Genomic DNA, 13,825 nt, shown 5'->3' with positions numbered 1-13,825 from the left:
ACCTTCTTTCCAACTCAAACCAGCAGTCCTCTCTCTCTCTCTCTCTCTCTCTCTTCTGGGCCCAAGAGATTCTGAATCAGAGCACAGCTGCGTGGAGCTCCTGTCTTCTTCTTCTTCTTCTGGCACAAGAAGGCTATCTATGCAAAAAACTTTTTTTTATTTTATTATTTTTAAATATTAAAAATATTTAATTATTAATTTATCAATTATATTTGTGCATCTAGGCTAACAAATTACACATGAAATAGAAATAAAAAGCAGTGGACAATTGTTTCTTGTGTCTGGTTTATATGACTTGGTTTTCTCTCTCTCCCTCTCTGTGTCTTGCGTGCATTGTTTTATCACCTCTTCCATTTAAAGGTGACGATGGGTCAGCATGACTTGGGTTTTAGATTAAGTGAATATATATACACCATCAATACTTCTATATCATGATACAGATTCAACCTTAGCCAACCTCACAAGTGCATACAAGTGCATAATAATAAGTATCATTTCTACAAGAGCTTCATGCTCTATTTGTTCACTTTATCAAACTCCATTGTTGTTGGATGGGGTGATCATAACCATTATTGCATGAGAGATGATCATTATAGAGCTTGTGATTAAGTGGTTTCTAAACAGCCTGATTTCCATGCTTGGGAAGCTTTGGAAACAAGGCTGGGAAAATAGGTTCTGTTTGTTTTCCACTTTGGACGTGTGCAGTGCCCTTATTACATTCTATTTAAAAAAAAAAACAAAAAAAATAGAATTGAAGCTTTTCATTCGTTACTTTCAAGGGAGATATGGGGGGGTTTGCTTGCCCTTGCAATGGATAAAATGAATTTGGATGAACAAACCAATCTTATATCTAGTGATGTGCACTGGGTGGTGAGCTGGGCCAGGTCATAGGGATCATGAACATGGATAATGATGCGAAAACATTACTACCCTTCAGCCCGGGGATCCAAGTTTCAGACCCTTCAGTCCATTTTGTTGTCACTGTAAGAAAATATAAAATATATAAATAAATCTATCTCATTCTATTAGTTTAAAATTAAGTTTTTGGGATAAGTTGTGATTTCAACATGGTATTAGAGCAGAGGGCCTAAGTTCGAATCCTATCTCCGTACTTTTCAACCCCATTATTAAAAAGTTCACATGTTAGGCTTACCATTAAAAGAAAGTTTGGCCCACATGTGAGAAAAAGTGCAAAAAAGTAAGTTTAAGCTCTTGGGACAAATGGTGCTTTTAACGGTCTCTAACTATTTGATCAATGAGATTATGGATCAAAACAACTTCAGAATGTGTAGGCTTCAAATGAAGTTAAAAAAAAAAAAAAAAAGGGGGGTGACCGGGTGAATACCAAATCATGATAGCAAGTAGTTGTACTGTAGCTTTTGAATGAATGAACTGAGATGGTCTTTGTTTAGCCAAAATAAAATGCAGTAGATAACTTGAAGAGTGCAGCTAAAGTGTTGAGATGGATTGTACACTTAGGCCAAGTTTGGATTACACCTTTGTAGACTGACCAATTTAGCTGCTTGTTCCACAACCCTCCATTGGCATATTTCAAACCACAACACTCTGCAAACTAATGGAGCTTCAAATTAATCATCTTGCACCAATGTGCAAGGTGCTGTGGGCATTCATAAGAACCATTTACAAGCGTAACCAATGAAATCCGGAGGCGGTTGCCTATTTAAGTGCAGATTCGGGTTATATCTTTAGTGCGGAAGAATGAATCTGTCTTATTTTGCAACGCCAATCGTTGAATTGCGCAATGGTTGCTTTAAAACACGCAGATAGATAGAAAAAAAAAAGGAATGCTTTGAGAACTGTGCAAAATGTGATCTGATGTCGCGAAAGAATATCGGCCATTCTTTTGCACAAATGGCACAACCCAAACCCTTCATGTGCAGCTTCAATACCCAGATTTTTTATATGTGACTGAACATCCATTTTATGAAAGAACATTTCCTAAAAGTTTTGGTGTCCTTAAACCTCAAGCTTGAAGCCCAGAAAGTTGTAGCGCTTGAATATGGTGCATTGACACCATTGATATGGCTGCCTTCCAAAATCTCTCTCTCTAGGAATAAACTTTGTCTAGCTACAAATGCTTTGATAGGTAGTCACCTAAACTTGCTTGTTTTAAGTATATATGGAATGTAAAACTTAAAACCATTTTTTTTCTGTTGTGACACAAAAAATACCATTAATTTGATAAAAAAATCCGAAAAACAAATTTTCAATAATTATTTTAGAATGGTTATAATTAATCATTATGGTGCACTACAATAACAACAAAAGTAGATATGTTTATAACAAATATTAATATCAAATTACACTATAATTTATTAGTGACTTATCATACGCCTTGGAATTGGGGCCGCAAATAGGCTCGGGCCAATCCAAAGCCCATTGGACCGAGCCGATTTTGGGTCGAGCTACTGGCTAGGCCTGAAAAATTTCGGGTCGGATTTAGATTTAATTATAGAACCCATTTATTTTTTGGGCCGGGCTCGGGCATATCATTGGCCCAACCCAAGCTTGAATTTAGGCCTGAACCTAACCCGATTTAATCATTTAGGCTCATTCGAAAATAGGCATGTTCGATACTCCAAGTCTCCAATGGGTTCGCTGGGCTAGTGGGCTTCATGTTATGCTTGATTGGCTTGCTATTTCACTTGTTTTATATTAGCCCTTAATTTAACAGCTGAATATTGAATTATAACTAATTTATTTTAGATGTCATTCAAAGGCTGTTTTTTTTAGGGTTCAGGCCACCTCAATTTTTGGCCCAAACAGGTAATTTGGGCTTGCCCAATTATGTTCGAGCCGAGCTCAAGCTGGGGTTTTCTAAATATTTTCGAACCTAAGCCTGGCCCGAAGCCCAAAAATAATTCGGGCCGGGCTTCAAGTAGAGGTGTGGCTTGACCCATTTTCAGTCCTATTTGAAACTCATCACAATTACTGTAACAAATTGACCAACGAGAGCTCGCCCACATGGCCGTTAGTAAAAGCGCGCATAAAGTCATTAAAATTTCAAACTTTTCTCTCGCCGGCAACAGCCCAATCTATGATCGTATGCAATTTCCTTACGTGCGGGACACACGAGCCATCCGCACTAGTGAGATGCACAGATGTAATACTCGGGCAAGATGCGCATACAATACTAAAACAACTACCGCACATGTCCTATTTACTCGGCAATAGGTGTTGACCCTCGCCTATATAAAGCACACCCTAAGGGACCCTTAGGTAAGTTCTTTCGACTCGATTACTACATTGCTACTCTACCAAACCTCCACTGCTCTCTAAGATCAGCGCCTAATTTAGACATTGGAGGATCTCTTGCCAGACACTCTCTAACAAATAGACTTTTATATTTTTATTATTTTAAGTTGGATCCAATGCGTGAGCTCCCATCCGAACGCAACCACCATCACTCAACCCTTCTATCTCAACTCGGAGATTAGCAGGAGGGCCGATCTTGCCGGCCTAAACAGGCAACCCACCGATCTCTCCGCGTCGAGGTCAGGCCAGGCTGGATGCCAGCCGCAACAGCTTCAATGGTAAAAATGGAAGTTAATACATCGCAATTTCATCATAGCTGTCATGATACATAAATAATGTCCAACTTGCTTGAAAATGTTAGAAGAGGTACCCAGCCAAATCCAGCTCAAAAACCGTTACAACGTCGCGCCCGCCGCTGTCTTAAAAAATCACTTGGCCCACTTGGTCGGGGCTTGCATGATTGCGGTTGGAACCGAGCGTCGAGCCCAACCGCAGGAACCCGTGGGCTCATGGCTATCTGATGATGGACCCACGAAAGGAGGAAATTTGCAGGGACCTGAACGTGAACAGGCGGTGGAAGATGTGAAGCCATCCCACATCCTTGAAAAATATAAGCTAGCCTACCAATCCAACGGAAAACACTCAAATTATTGTGCTGCCAGATCTAAAATTTTGCCAAGCCCCTACACCCATGCCTTAGTCTGCTATCCCACTATTATTATAAAAATAAGAAAAATAATATTAGCATAATTTTAGGAATCACATAACAACCTATATCAACTCATATTTTTTTTTTTTGTTACAATGGCTGCTTATGCTACTCTAGCTCGAGTACAGCCAGCAGAATCAGGAGAGGGGAGACCTCTCCTGATGTGTCTAAAGGACCTTGCGGAAATGTTGTGCCACAAAGGAGGAAATTTTTCTTTGTTAGCGTGATCCTGGTCACTATTGTTTTTCTTTGTTAGCGTGATTATGTATCGGTCAGTATTATTTTTCTTTGCTAGTATAATCTTGTTAGAGTGATTTTAGAGATCACATAACAACTTGGATCGATGAGTATTATTTTTCTTTATTAACATGATCTTATATCAGCTTATATTATTTTTCTCGTATGAAGTCTATATACGAGTATATATAACCTCTGAGATCTACCGAATATGATGAAACGGAGATATAAAACTCCTTTTCTTTTGCTTTTCTATTCTTCTCTAAATATTTTAATATGGTATCAAAGCCACCAATCACCTAATCTGCTGCACCATCTCTTCCGCCTTTACTGTGACCATCGTTGCCATGCCTAGAGGCTTTGAAGATCCCTATTGTCGATCTATTGATCTCTATTTCCAAGTTAATTAACATCCGAAGATTCTCTATTTTCTAGTGAATCAACATTTTAAGATCTCATTAGTAGATTTGCATATTATCTATTTTTGGTAGATTAATATCCGAAGATCTTTTGTTTTCTAATGGATCCGCAGTTCCTCTCCACCGCTTTTCTCCTCAAATTCAAATCTTTGGTTATCTCTCTTCATCGCCGCTCGGCCCCTTTCTCTCCATCTCTGATTTTATTTGCTGCCTCTAGCTTCTTCATCATCCAGTTCAAGGTCTCTTGCTCCTCTTCCATAGTATCTCCATCTACGAAGATCGTCGACCTTCGGTTGCCTTCTCTTTGAGCTCTATCCTTGCTACAACTATCATCTTTAATTTATGTATTTTCTCGCTGCTACATCATCGACATGTCAGTCAGGCCTGCCAGTCTGTTATGTTAGTCAGTTGTATTAGTAAACACATTAGTCTGCCGCTTTAGTTAGTTACATCGGCATTATCAAATACATCAATTTGTTGCGTAAGCTTCTTGCTCTATCACATCAGTTTCTAAGTTGCTATATCAGCTTTTGTAATACAATATCAAATTCTACATTGTCATATCAACTTGACACATCAGTCTACCATATCGACTTCTAAGTTATTATGTCAACTCTTAATTTGCTACATCAACTTTTGAACTGCTATAATAGCTTGTGTTCTGCTACATCAGGTCTTGATTTACCACCACGTCAGCCTCTAAGTTACTATATTCGCTCCTAGTCTATCACGTCAGTTTCTGAGCTGCTACTTCAGCTCTTGATCTAGCACGTCAGTTTCTAGATACATTCGTGATCTTGTTTCCAAACTCTAGTTGACACTTATGGTACCATCTTGAGTTTGAGGAGAGATGTTGGCGTAATTTTAGGAATCACGTAACAACTTATATAAGCCCATATTATTTTTTTTTGTTAGCATGATCCTGCATTAGTCAGTATTTTTTTTTTTTTTGTTAGCGTGATCCTGTATCGATCAGTATTAAGTTTCTTTGTTAGCATGATCTTGTTAGAGTGATTTTAGGGATTACATAACAACTTGTATTAGCGAGTATTATTTTTTCTTATTATCATGATCTTATATTAGCATAATATTATTTTTTTTTATAGAATCTGGACACGAGTATATATTACCCCTGAGATGTACTAAATATGATAGAATAGAGATATAAAGTTCTTTTTCTTTTGTTTTTCTCTTCTTCTACAAATAATTTAACAAATTATGCTGCACAACCATCCCAACAACAGATCAAATCATTTACAAAGCAAACGTTGGGACCATGGCCTGCAACCGTGGTGTGATCTCCATCTGAGTTGTAACAACGCTATTGTCTCCTTTGCAGGTGGGTCACATCCTTCAAGTATAAAGCATCTAGTCTCAGTTTTTTCGTATACCTCTCACAAAGCTTTAGATTTGTAGTATATGTAATAACCTAGAACCTCACCCAAAAAGATTGATTGAAAAGTATTATTTTGATTTCTTAATTCTATATAAATATCCAAGATCTATCTAATGCATAGATGATGTGGGACTAAATACACATCCTTATGGATCCTCATATATACTTCCCATTTTAAGCACCGGCATCCTTGTCAGACTAAGAGTTCAAATCCATTCAAATTTAATCACAAGTACTATAGATCCAAAAAAACACCATAATCAGCCTGTAGTCAATCCAAATAAATCTATGTTGTATTGTTCCCTACTCTACATGAGTCATAAGTCAAGTCTACTTTTATACCATTTGTAATAGCCTAGAATTTCATCCAAAATATCTAGCCGAAATATATTATTTAGATTTTTTAATTGTGCATAATACTCAAAATCTATTAAGTGCATAGTCGATTTGGGACTAAACATATGTCTGTATAAATTCTTATGGTACAACTTGGTTCTTGGAAACTAATTTACAACATGTAGATTGACTACATCATGGTTGCAAAACGAGGAGCAACTTTTAGAAGCAGCTGGAGAAATTTTCATATGAAAATTTTCTATACAAGATTCTACGGCCGTTTTCTTTTATTTTCCAGAGTGGTGTTTTCCAAAGTTTCTTCTTTAATAAGTACCATGTTTTTTTTTGGTGGTTTTCCTCGTCCTTCATATAAAATTAATAGAAAGATATACTTGTAGTGATTCACTCAAAAATGTGAAGAGAATGCACAAAGGAAACTGATAAAGATGTGCGCATATGTAAGAAAAGATGCATTTTTGTATAATTGTTCGAATAATTTTGTCTCCATAAAACACCCAATGAACGATCTTTGGCTCGAGCTTGCAAGATGGGACAAGAAAGTAGTGTCTGTTAACCAAGAGCAGTAGCCTTTTGCCAACATTTGGATTCCATGAGAGGTCATTTGGAAAGCGAAAGACAAAGGAGATATTACAAATTTGAAGTTCTTAGGAGCTATATAGGGAAAAAAACCAATCACTTCCTTTGTTGGGTGGCTTCTTACGTAGCTGGTCACTCAGGCAGTACTCTATGGATGCAGGAGAAGAGCTGTCCACGGCTCTCTGCGATATTTGTTTTTAAATTTTATTGGATGTGTTCGTACTCATGTACTAGAAGACGCCCATCTAAACACACACACAGAGAGAGAGAGAGAGAGAGAGAGAGAGAGAGAGAGAGAGAGAGAGAGAGAGAGAGTTTGTGCATTACATGGTTTGACCATTAACTTTGACATTAATAACATAGTCACCCTCAAGATCTTATTATTAAAGCAGCTATTCACATGCTGAGGGATCTATTTGCTCCCCACAATTCCCACCAACTCTGCTAGGCAATGCTGAGCTGTGGAAGGATATGCCTTGGAAGTTGGAATATCTTATGGAATGTTTTAAAAGTGAGCTAAATGCTAGTGAAATAATATTTTTAGGCCTATTAAGTAGGATACCTCTCCACATCAATCTAATATTACTTGCTGTAGAACCACATGAAAGGGCTATGCAAACTAACACACACCAGCATGTGACATGAACTTTCCATCCCCCCTCCCCCAAAATAATTATAAAAAAAATTCCACTCGTGTTGCACAATGTCTTATTTTAGTGTTTACTTTCCTCCTTGTGGAGTTCACCGAATACATTTTTATTAAACCAATCTAGAATAAATACATTTGTCGAAATCAAACAATTTGTTGACCCCCTAATGGATTTTGATGAATACAAAACACTAGAGTATAATTCCATTTATCTTAACAATTTATTTGAAAATTTCAGGTGATTAATTAATAATATTGTTAAGAATGTCTAGGCAAGTTCCCATAATTTTTAAGGATTTATTGAAGAATTTTTTAGTTGAAGAAAATAGATCAGGGACAGCCGAGACGTCTCCGGGTTGTCTCAGAGACGTCTCTGGCACAAACAGGAAGAACTGGCACGTCTGGAGACGTCCCCGGCACCTGGCGAGGCGTCTCGCAGGGTCGGAGTCGACTCTCTCAGAGGCGGAGTCGACTCTCTCAGAGGCGGCAGAAAGGCCGATTTCAAGGGATGCGCGCGAGTCGTCTCCACAGGACGCGGAGTCGTCCCCGCGAGTAAAAAGCAGACTTCTGGAGTCGTCCCCGAGGTAGCGGAGTCGACTCTCTCAGGGTATTCCAGAGGATGTCTTTTTCGATGATAAGGCAGCGGAGACGTCCCCTGAAAAAGCGGAGTCGACTCTCTCAGAGAATTCCAGAGGACTTGTTTTTCGAAGATAAAACAGCGGAGTCGTCCCCGAGGCAGCGGAGTCGTCCCCATGCAAAAAGTGCAAACATCCCGAGACGTCCCCGTAAAGTGGCGATGCGACCCTCTCAGAAAAACAGAAAAACAAGCATTCAAACGGTTCATCATCAGAGTCGTCCCCGTAAAGCGCCGAGTCGACCCCAAACAACATCAAAAGAAAAATCTTACAGCCGAGACGTCTCGCGTTGAAGCGGAGACGTCTCCGGAGCGCCTGGGACGCGACTGACACCTTTTTGCAGGTTTGTTTGAATTTCAAACGTTTCTTTTTTGTGTCTAACGGCTATATTTGCTTTTTGGGCTATAAAAGGGAGCTCTTAAGTGCCTTCCAACAACTTCTCACCAACCCAACACAAGATCATTCAAGAGAGAAGTAAGAGAAAGAGGTTCAAGGGAGTTAGTGCATTCCAGTGAAGAAATCAAGTGCTTTCAAGCTTCCCAACTGATTTCGAGCTCAACTACTCTCTCCCGATCGGCATTCAAAGCTCACATTCAAGACAACGCGATCCACATTGGAAGAACCACCATTTCCCACGCTTCCAACGGCTAAAAGGGTTCTTCCGGGTTTTGTTATTTCTCACTGTTTTATCTGCTTATTTAGAGCTTTCAAATCTTTTGTAAAACCTTTGGTTATTGTGCTTGTTCCAGTCAAGGGACTTGGAACAAGGAAAAGGCGTCCCAAGCCTAGGTGAAATTGGGGGTTGTAGGGTTCGTTGTTAGCCCGGTGTAAAACAACGAGTTGGGTAGTGCACTCGCAAAACTACCGGACTGTAATCTTGGATTATAGTGGAAATTCCCAAAGGTGCTTTGGGGAGTGGATGTAGGAGCAGTGGAAGCTCCGAACCACTATAAAACCTTGTGTTTGCGATTGTCTGTTTTCATACCTCTATTTTTACCTTAGCTCATACATTTGTGTGTTTTATTTTTAATTGGACAAAAAGTTTTAAAACACCCAATTCACCCCCCTCTTGGGTGACCATCTCTGGGCAACACAATTAAATGCTAAGAAAATTCAGCTCTGACATATACATGATCTTTAATTAATTTACTATATAGATAATCTTCAAATGTCCTCTTTTACTCTTGTTTAAAATAAAATATCAGCATAACTATGGGCAATTACGCTATAGAAGATTTAAAAAAATGGTTTTTTTGCACGAATACCCTTCTAAATATCGGAGTTTGCATGAATACCCTTCCAAAATTGATATTTACATGTATTTCCTCGTAAAACTCTATTACTGTACAAATGTCTTTAATATAACGGTTGTTCTAACGATAGTAAGAAAAATCATATTTATATGAAATAAAAATAAAATAAAATTTTAAAATTACGTATTGTTTCTGTCTTCTTTTTCTGCTATCATATATCGCAATCTATTTACATATCTACCCATTAAAGGTATTTTAGTCATTTTAATTTGAAATCGTTAATTTTTTAACGTTGTTAAATAGTATGGGTACATATACAAAAATAAAAATAAAAAAAAAAGTAGAATAACAAAACAAGTGTTTTACGAAGGTATATATGCAAATATTAATTTTGAAAAGATATTCATGCAAAATTTGATATTTAGAAGGATGTTCATGCAAAAAATTTAAAAAAAAAGAAAAGGAATTCTAAGCTTAGCATGTTATATCAAAGGGAGTGTGGAGATCAAGTAAAACTTGATACAAAAGTTCAAGTTTGGCCTGTGTTCGAGCCCAAAAATAAATTATTTGTGTAAATTTTTCTGAAAAAAATGGAAAATAAGTAGATCTATTTTCCAAGATTTCACTTTGTTATCACTTGCGAACTGCAACAAAGTCACGTGCAGCACACGCGATTCCTGCATCGGAATTAGTGATGCCTCCCAATCCTTAAGAAGAAACCCTAGCGCTGAGCAGTATCTCAGAAACGCCCCAAACGGGACCAGCCCTGCATACTTGGAAGTGATGCATTGGCAGGATAAGTATTAAATTTCACACCATCCCAAGCGCATCTTTCTGTCCTGCCCGGTGTTCTCCCGGTATGCGTGAGGAATAGGCAAAACACCCAAGTTTTATACATTTAAACAATCTAAATATATCAACTATTATTAGATGAAGTAAAGTAATTTCTATCAAAATTATTTTTTATAATATATAACATAGAATCAGGGATTCTTAAATTTGTCATACATATAAATATCTAATAATAGTTACTATTAGCTTTCAGTAGTATTTATAGTATAAATAATTATTTTATTTATTAGTGTTATTCATTGGTATATGATTGAAGTAAATAGATGATCAGAGTTTTTTTTTTTTTTTTTTTATACAATGATAGCACAAACAGCTCTAGTGTGAAAGAGAAAATAGTGTAAACATGAAGGGGTAGCTACATCAGTAGTCTACAGGACTGCACCAAAATGTCGACCAACAAAAAAAGCGATTCAGTCAGTTGTCCTATTGGCCTCTTTGAAGATATGAACTACTTGAAAGGAATCCAAGTCTTCCACCAGTCGACGGATGTCATGCAACAAGGTGTGTCTGCGCCCATATCGGTGCGCTCTTCGAATCCAATTAATCACGATAGAAGAGTCCCCTTCAAGATACACCTTGTCTATACCAAGCACCTGCCTCACGAAGGTGATACTCTCCTAAGTTGCCTGAAACTCAGTCCCAATGGCAGTCATGCCCTGAGAATTCTGTCCTCCTGCTGCAATCAACCTGGATGCATGGTCCCTGGCCAGAGATTCTTTAAAGTGATACCGAAGCAATAAAGTTTAATTGGTTTTAGTTAGATAACTATAAGATTAAAATGTATGAAAAATATAAAAATCATAATAACATCCATAATCCAAAAATGTGATGGTGATTAATGACCTAAACCCACAAAAAGAAGACCTACTACGAGAATATAGTGATTTCAGTTTCTTTTCCCAACTTCGAACAAAAAAACTGAATAATACATGATTAATTGCGACGAACCCTACCAAAATCATTATGTTTAATAATTAGAACAGCCACTATTTATCACAAAAGACAATCATTATTTTTTACATTGAAATAATCAACAAAAATAAGACCCATTATAATGGTTTCATGATATTAAATAATAGACAATGACAATCAAATAATAGTGTTATTTTTTAAACTTTTATTAGAAGAAGGTACAAGAAAAATTAATGATTTTTATTTATGTTACAACAGTGCATTGCAATAGCAAATAATAAAAAATAATAGCCCATATTGTTCTATGTTGCCTATCCCAATAACGTAACAGGGGTGTCAGACCAAGATTATTGCGGGGGCGCTCCAACCAATGGGTCCCCTTCTCGCGCGGTACATGTCGGCGCCATGACTTCCATCTCTCAGCCAGAATCACGAAGATGCGAATATTCTAATATTCCAGTCTCGGCTATATTTTTGGGAAACATATCACGCGCGCTTCCCCCCAGCTTTATTTTTTAATAAATAAATGGCCGGTGGCTAGAATTGGGCCATCAATAACCAAATTACAAACGTGTGTTCTTAGCTTTTGATACGTGCATCCAAAGCTAAGGACAAAGTGTGTACAAAAAATGCTCGACAGTAAGATTCAATAATAAACTATGATACTTAAATTATTGTTAATTGATGCTGCAACCACAATCATCTTAGGTTGCATGTTGGATCTAATATAGTGAATGGCCTTTTCAGCCACCTTCAAAGATGTAATTTTTAGTTGGATCGAGTCCACTATTGAGCTAGCAGATCAGTCCAATCATGAAGCAATATGAGTAAGCACACGTATATTGTATGCTTTTCTTTTTTTTCTTCAAATTTGTGTGCGTTGCTTTGCGGTCGAATGGACCTAATCCAACCACACCTGAAGTCATCCTGCCACCTCCTTTGATTGGATTAGGTACCTGGTCATGCAAGGTCCCTCCAAAAGTGTGATATATAGTTATGCATATGCTTCATTGTTGAATTTAAAGACATAAAATCCATTGGATATATCTGAAGCCACATCTTTCTCAATTGGATCTGGCCAAGGAACCAGCAAGACAAAGACATGCTTCCAGGGCGCTCTGCTGTGATGTAGAATTGCAAGATCTATGATTCTGTGAAGATCCAGTCTGTGGTAGAGAACATAGCGCCCCTCATGCACAATATCATGTTCCTGGATCAATGGAAACTAACAATTTAAGATCTTGGATTATGGAGTAGATGAGAAGTGAAGCTCATGAAGTGCAGATTATTATTCAACACACTATTATATGATAAATACTACAATATCATCAGTGGTGCAATGTTCAAGTTTGCTACTTTGAATGATCATCATATGGCATGCTATATTCGATCCACACATTTCCACCAGAAGATATAATTCTGCTAGATCAAGGTCTACTTATTTAAACACATATTAATGGGTATATAGCATCAGTGATAATGTTCATGTTCAGCTCATAAAGCCTAGAAATTATATAATCTACAAAGTGCTTATCGCTATTTTTACTTAGGTCGAAAGCACTTTCTATTCTCTAAAAATATTTTTGGATAGTATAGTAGCGTTTAATAAAAAAAAATCAGTAAGCTATATGTGAATAATTATTTATAAAAACTCTATTTCAAAAAATTCTTTTTTATTATTGAAAACTATACCATCAACTGCTCTGCCAAATATAGTCTTAATTTAAACCAATGAATAATATATATAGAAAATAATATTTATTTTTCAAAATAATTTACCTCAAATAAAATATTATTTTTTTTATTTTTTTGTTAAAATAGATATATCATATAATACGAATATGGATACATCCAATAAAATCAGAAAATAATATACCATCGAATGTCCGAGGCAAATTTTTTTTTTTTACAATTCATAAAGAGTCACCATTAACCTCTCTAAATATATATTTTGTACGGAAGAAAATAAATGTTATTCTCTGCCACCTTCCGTTGCAACGAAGCAGCTAAGCCGCTTAGCCGCATCCCCCCCAATGGGACCGGCAAAAGTCCAGAAGGGCATCTGATTCCGCTCACTCGCGGTGTGGTCGCCGCCGCGCATGCATCGTCGATTCTCGGCCGCGTACCACTAGGGCCAGCTGTGGACGCACGCGGCCGTTTCCTAATTTGGACCCGGCACACCAAAGGCCCCGAGGACAAAGAAACATACAAAAGCTGGCTCTTCGTATAGCCTGGTCCATGCTGTGGTTTACGTGGCTCTCTCCCAGTGGCCAGTCAGACATTCGGCGCCTTCTTTCCGGTGACCGTAACGGACCCCACCTGTCATCACAAAAAAATAATTATTAATTATGAAGTAAGAATACAGTATTATCCGGCAAAAGATCAAAAGGTGAAAGAGTCGGCAGCACGCCATTTCATGAAACGGTCGTCCCTTTCTACGTCACCCACCCCACTTTTCTAGAAGTCCTAGATTTTATAAGAAAAGGGGAATCCCGTTTCCCTTTCTCTCTCTCTTTTTTTTCATTTTATAAATTTCTCTCTTTTATTTTATCTG

Source organism: Phoenix dactylifera, chromosome 1 (assembly GCF_009389715.1).
Source record: "Phoenix dactylifera cultivar Barhee BC4 chromosome 1, palm_55x_up_171113_PBpolish2nd_filt_p, whole genome shotgun sequence".
NCBI lineage: Eukaryota > Viridiplantae > Streptophyta > Magnoliopsida > Arecales > Arecaceae > Phoenix > Phoenix dactylifera.
Note: the sequence above shows the minus strand (reverse complement) of the source record.